We start from the raw sequence: 7,183 nt of genomic DNA on the forward strand, positions 1-7,183 counted from the left end.
CAATAGACAATAGGTGCAGGAGTAGGCCATTCTGCCCTTCCAGCCAGCACTACCATTCATTATGATTATGGATGATCATTCTCAATTAGTATCCTGTTCCTGCCTTATCCGCACAACACTTGATTACACTACCCTTATGAGCTCTATCCAACTGTTTCTTGAAAGAACACCTCCTGCTTTTTCGGGTTCTTCATTCCGTTGACTTCAAATATTCACAGAATTCAACAGACTTTGTTACATAATCTATTCTTCATTTTTGTTCAGATCACTGTGAGCAGAGTGTCACAGTGGGAATGCCGTTGCCCCACAACTCAGATGTCAGACCATAGTCTTCGGACCGTACTGTGCTACTTAGCATTTCACCAGACCAGGGAGAAATATCTGCTGTTCTGCATAATTTACGCAATTCACTTATTGAAAAGTTCATACAAATGCTAGCATATGTGACGAGGTGGCCGAGAGGTTAAGGCGATGGACTGCTAATCCATTGTGCTCTGCACGCGTGGGTTCGAATCCCACTCTCGTCGCTGTTTTCAATGTTGCTATTTTTGTATGTTGACACCTGTCTTATTGAAATTGGAACTCCAATGGTCAATTTATATGCATCGACGCTATAAAATCTCAAAGAATAATTTGAGTCAGTTGCCTAAACTGCATTGAAACGTAGATCACATTGGGATAATGAAAAGCAACGCGATTTTCTTTTTCAAGTCGAGCAGCTGGGACCTTTTATCGTATGAAAGAGATCCAGGAAAAACAAATAACAAGAGATGTGAAGGGCGTGTTTATGTAATGGGATTCTTAATGACTGTTTTGTCAAATCAAATCTGGAGCATGTTGAGTAGAAGTGATTCATCTTGGTGAGAAGAGTACAGAGAGACAGCACAAAATAGTGGAAATATTTCAAAAGGGGCAGGGCGTGGGTGTAGGGGCACCGAGAACTGGCTATAAATGCACAGTAGAGAATTGCAGATATGGGTGCCATGCATAAGTACGGAAAGACGTACACATTGCTCTCTTCCTCGCCCGTTGCTCTCGCTATTGATGAAGGCTATGAACAAGGCACAGATAAACACAAGTTGTGAGAATCAAGCTCCAAAACGTTATGCACACACTGGATGCATCACATTGAACAATGAACATCTGGAGAAGTCAGCATGTTGACTGTAGGGACTGAACCTAAACTGTGGATCAATAATCGCAAATTCATGCAGCATTAGCACGAAAAATGATTTAATGCGTCTTTGTACGCATGTCATTAATAGACGTTTCGTTCTAATACCCGTGTGGTTGAAAGAAGAGGACATCACATGTCAAGATGGATGACAACGTAACCAAGTTTGCTTTGAAATTGAGATCCATTTCATCATTGTACACAGTGGACAAGTTCATTTTAAATAATACAAACCACATTCCCTCACCTGGAATAAAAGTGTGATTTCATTACAAACATTGCCCTTGCTAAGTAGCAGTTACTCAACATGAAAAATAAGATGTAATTTTTATTGAGCGTACATCAATTAGCACCATTATCTAACTTCGGATTGACTGCAATATGCACATGATAAACAATATTTAAGAAAGAATGTCTTTTGGAAGTAATGATTCGGTGCTGACGAAAAAAATTTTAAATTCACATGATGCGGATATTCCACCAATGGCTCCAATGGTGGAATTGGTCAGTGGGCACTATTTCTAAGTTGGTATAGAGGTGTGTGAGTTGCAAGGGTTGGGAGCTCCCACCTCATCTGGAGCAGCGTCTGCTCACATGGACCAGGGAGCATTGGGGCAGCAGGCTGGGAGGTCCAACCTCACCCGGAGCAGCTTTTATTTACTTGGAGTAGCAGGGAACATTGGGGCAGCAGACTGGGAGGTCCAACCTCACCCGGAGCAGCTTCAATTGACGTGGAGCAGCAGGGAGCATTGGGACATCAGACTGGGAAATCCAGCCTCACCTGGAGCAGTCTCTATTGACATGAAGCAGCAGGGAGCATTGGAACATCAGACTGCGGGATCTTACCTAATTTGAAGCAGCTTCAGTCGACATGAAGCAAGGAGCTTTGCGAGATCCGTCTGGGAGCTCCACTCTCACTTGGAGCAGCTTTTAATGTCAAGTAGCAGTGGGAAGCATTGGGACTCAGAGTGATAGATCCAACTTCAACTGGACCGCTTGTATTGACATGGAGGAGGGAGCATTTGGACATCAGAGTGGGAGCACCAACCTCACAAGGACGAGCTCTTAATGACGCGTAGCACCTGGGAGCATTTGGGCATGAGAGTGGTAGATCCAAACTCAAATGAACCGCTTCTATTCACATGCAGCAGGGAGCATTGAGGCATCAGACTGGGAGCTCCAACTTAAATTGGAGAAGCTGCTATTGACATGGAGCAGCAAGGAGCATTGGAACGTCAGGTTGGGAGCTCCAACCTCACCTGGAGCAGCTGGTATTTACATGGAAGAGAAGGGAGGATTGGGACATTAGGCTGGGGGAAAGGATATTCAACTATTTTAGTCTGAAGTAAAGTAGGTTTCAAAACTCAGATGTTAATTGATTTATGAATAAACTTTCCCAGGAAAATAATTAATACTTTCGATACTAAAGACAAGTCCTGCAACAGAGAGAAATGGGATCGATGTTTCATGTATTTGTCTTTTCTTTTCTGGCCGACTCTGCACTGGATTACATCACCGGAAGAACGTTTTCACTCATTTCATGTTGTTCAGTTTCCTGCAAATGCGGACAGGTCATTAACGTAATCTAAATCTGAAAATTAATGGGAATATGCGATGTTATGATTAGGCTGGAGTTTACCTCTAATTATGTTGAAAACGCAGCAAAGTAAGTTGCAATTTTCTTGATCAGCAGCGACTTTATTGATTGGCTGCTCAAATTGTGAATGGTAGTCTTCTTTAAGACAATTTGAAGTGGATCATTGATGGTGATTATTTTTGTTCTTTGTTCACCTTGTTACTGTTATTGCTCATGTCATTGTCAGCACCACAGCTCTGCAGCGTGTAAAATTTCAGCTGTGCATCTGGCCAGTGGTACAGCCATTCTTATAGCTGGCTACGGATCAGGCAGGTGCAGGTTCAACTTTTGCTTGGCGCAAGCGCATTGTGGAGATTCAGCACACATCCAAACTTTTTTTTTGTTACACTGAGGTGGATAATATTTGAAATTTTCATCTCCACGAACGAAAATTCGTTTACTGTCTTCGATCAATTAATCATTACCAAGAGCTCTCAATGTTAAAAATCACATTGCATCAGATTGTATCGACCAAGCATATTTGGAAGCACCAGTGTTCCGTGCATTGTTTCTTCATCAGGTGATTGTCAACTGTTGGACTCTAATCTGGCTTTGTATGATTTTTAAATTTGTCCACCCCAGTCCAACACCAACACATCTAAGTCATGGGTACCATCGACACCACGAACGGTCAGTTAAAGTCCAGATGATCTTCCAAAAGATCGCGCATATTGACACACACATCAAGTTTCTGCAGAAAGACACCCACCTGATGAAGGAGCGGCTCTCTGAAAGCTAGTGTTTCCAAAGAAACCTGGTGGACTATGCCCTGATATTGTGTAATTTTTAACTTTGTCTACCCAACTCGAACACTGGCACTTCCATATCATAGAGAACATCAGTCATGTCCCAGCGCAGTCAGAGAAGGCAATCTTGGAATAGCCTCACTCATTGTTCAGAAGGTACGTTTAATTTTCAGAAATCAACCCACTCAATCGTGAATTACTACAGATTGTTAATGTGCTGACCTGTTTGTTTTAGCTTTACATTAAATGGAAGCTGGTTAGCTCAGTCCGCTGGCTAACTGGTTTTTGGTTTAGAGTGAGAATAACAACGTGGGATTAATTGTCGCACTGTCTCAGGGTGCCAGAAGGATCATCATCTCCTCGGCTTACGTGATCTGTAATACAATGTGACTCTAGTGAGTAGGAATGCACCTGTCGATGTCAAGCATCATTATCATTGCCATCGATTGCCTTGGTCATTTAGTCACAATGACCAGGAACGGGACTGAGTCCTTTTAATACTCACTGATTTAATGGGATACAGAAAAATGTTGTGCAAAATAGACTTGATTGAAAACTGGGTTTCCAAGGGTCGCTGCATTGTTTACAGAAAATGTTACATTATCACAGGGCTTCTCACTCGGTCGGCTTCAATTCGGCACAGAATTCGATTCAACCACACTTCAAGAGCATGCTTCTGTAAGATCCTACAGACAACATGAAACACACTGCACTCATCTTTAATCTTCACCATGGCTTCATTCAAGGACATAATGCACAGTTTTCATGAATACTGAAGACATAAGAATGTCATGCAAGATTAAATTGAATTTCAGTTTAAATTGTTAAGTGATAAGAATCTCGAGTAAGATACAGAACGCCCGAAATTCATGTTTATTACCGTGGTCAGAACTCTAGTCAGAAAAAGGGGAAATCTGTCCCTGAATCCCCAATATCTAACCGGCAGATTGCTCCATGTGTCTAGTTGGAAACCTGTGTGAAGGAGCATGCAGCTTGAAAGAGCATCTGGGAGAATCCTGCACTGTCTGATCTGAAGCTACAACAGCAGCTGTGAGAGCGGTGGGATAAAGGGGAGGACCTTGGTATTCCGTGGTGTAGATTCACATTGTCCTCATCATGCTATTGTTTAAAACCCTCTGTCAGAAACAGCACAGACTGAGAGGAATAGGAGGGGGCCATTTCACCCGCCAGCGCTACCCCGCCATTTGACATAATTACGGCTGATCGAACAGGTCAATGTCTTTTCCCAGCCCATCTACATCAACCTAACACCCAAAGGGAAAAAGACACTGAATAAATCGAAACACTCTGTGCAACCGTGGGAGGGAACTGTGTTGAAAGACAGTGGGTATCTGCAGTGGGTTTTGTGAATGCGCAGCCGATTGCTGGCTGATCATATTTCAAATGATATGATTTTCTTAAAACTCACCACCAAGAAAGTGAGGAACCTTCTCTGGTCAGTAGCAGGGACGAGAACTCCAGACGATGGGAACTGACGATGAAGCAGCAGAACAATCATTGAATCAGCTGAAATCTGAACAAAATTGCGATTCTGGCGGGAATCAAACCCACAAACTGTGAATCGCGATCTTAACAATGCAGTAGATGTCCACCACGTCTTTCATTGTGCCACTGAGCTGCGCTAGCCTCCATTTTACTGCACTGAAAGTTACAGTATTCAAGTCTTTCAATAAATATCTGTTTATCTTCGCCCCACCTTCCAGTACCTGGTCCTTATCCGTGCATGCTCTAGCTCCTCAAGTGTTTCAACTAAATACTGCTGAAGTATTTGGATGACTCTTAGCTTTACCACACGTTCAAACAGTGAGTTCCAGACAAACAACCCTCTCCGGATGTAAACATTCTTCCTAAATCTTCCCTGAACATCCTCCCTGTAGCGTTTCATCTATAACCTTGGTTATTTATCCATCCCATATGAAGTTTATTCCTGTCAAACATACCTATTCCATTTCTGTGCACGTTAATCAATTTCTCTCTCAGCTTTCTCCGCTCTCAGATAGAGAGCCCCAGTCGAGCTCATCTATCTTTGCATTGGCGAGAGTGTAGTACTTTAAAAGCACAGAACGTCTGGCAGCATCCGAGGAGCAGGAGAATCAATGTTTCCGGCATAAGCCCTTCATCAGGAATGAGGCTTTTGAGTCGGGGTTGAAGAAGGGGAATGGGGTTGGTGGTCAGGTAGCTGGGAAACCGATAGATGGATGAAGAGAGGTAGAAGGTGGTAGTTCGGAGGGGCAATGATGGCCGGGTCCAGAGAGCAGTGCCTAGCTGGAGGTTTGGGATTGGGATAATGTTGGGGGAGGTGAAATGAGGAAGCTGTTGAAATACACATTTATCCCGTATGGTTGCAGGGTCCTAAGGTGGAACAAAAGATTTTCTTCCTCCAGGCATCGGCTGGCAATGGAATGTCGTTTTTTTTTCCCCGAAACATCGATTTTCCTACTCCTCAGATGCTGTCTGACGTGCTGGGCATTTCCAGCACTACACTCTCGACTTTGAGCTCCAGCACCTGCAGGCCTCACTTTCGCTTATCTTCGCAGGGGGAATGGTCGAGCTCAGGCACCACGTTGATAAATCTCCTCTGACCACAATCCCGTCCAAACGCACTTTTCCTGAAAGGCTGGCAATCACAACAGAATAAAGTTATCAAAAGAAATGTAGAAATATCGGAACAAAATCTGCAGGTCTAGTGCATCTGGGGAGAAATTTTCGAGCCAAACCATCCGCCTTTGGAATGAATGGTATGTGTAGATGGGGCAGGAACATGAAAGAAGATGGGCAGGGTCTAAAATGATTGAACTCCATGTTGGGTACTGAAGATTGCACGGTCTCTCATTCGGAAATGACGTGCCACTCTTCCAACTTGCACAGGCCATGCGGAGCTCTGCAGCAGACCAAACTGACATGGAGGCATAGGAACACAGTGGGAATTTGCAGTGACAGGAATCTAGAAGCTCAAGTTCTTTTTTCTGTTTGCAGACAGAACATAGGTGTACTCGCATTTGTCACCCATTCTGTTTTTCTCTCCCCAGTCTTGACGAGATCACACTGTGAGCAGGAAATGCAGTTTGCTAAATTGAGTGAGAGGCACATAAATCACTGGAACTTTACACAGTGAGGAGAGACATCGTAAACAAGTAGCATTGCATCTTCTGAGATTTCGTGCAATTGTGCCATATGGGGAAGTGTTGGGGGCCAAGGAGGACTGGATAATGGTGCTCAGAGAGAAATTGTCCTACATAGTGCCGGTATTCAGTGGTATGGGCGAGTGGGGAAAGGGCAGTAGAATGTATATTTTCCTGAGCTACCTTCTATAAGTAAACACCTCACTACAAGCAAAACTACCTAATGATTTTCGTTCCAACACCGACTCTAGGTACAGCTTACAGAAGTCACGTGTTTGCACAGTCACTGTCACTGTGTCTCCCCGGGAGCAGCAGCACTCCCACACGCTGATTCAGACAGCACAGTTCTTACTCTGACATGTCCGTTCGGGAATGGAAGGACAAGTATGAATAACCCATTCTTGTAACTGAGTATCTGTATTGCTCAATCACAATCGCTTAACTATCCGAACTCCTTTTTAAATCACTTGATACAGAGCCTTGT

The 7,183-nt window shown here is 43.7% G+C and overlaps 1 non-coding gene across 1 annotated transcript; it reads left to right on the forward strand.

Moving 5' to 3' along the window:
* The first annotated feature begins 445 nt into the window (after positions 1-445).
* On the forward strand, positions 446-527 carry trnas-gcu (transfer RNA serine (anticodon GCU)). The gene has a single exon. It is a non-coding gene; the product is annotated as a tRNA-Ser (tRNA).
* The last annotated feature ends 6,656 nt before the right edge of the window (positions 528-7,183 follow it).

This window comes from Hemiscyllium ocellatum, unplaced genomic scaffold (assembly GCF_020745735.1).
Source record: "Hemiscyllium ocellatum isolate sHemOce1 unplaced genomic scaffold, sHemOce1.pat.X.cur. scaffold_360_pat_ctg1, whole genome shotgun sequence".
NCBI lineage: Eukaryota > Metazoa > Chordata > Chondrichthyes > Orectolobiformes > Hemiscylliidae > Hemiscyllium > Hemiscyllium ocellatum.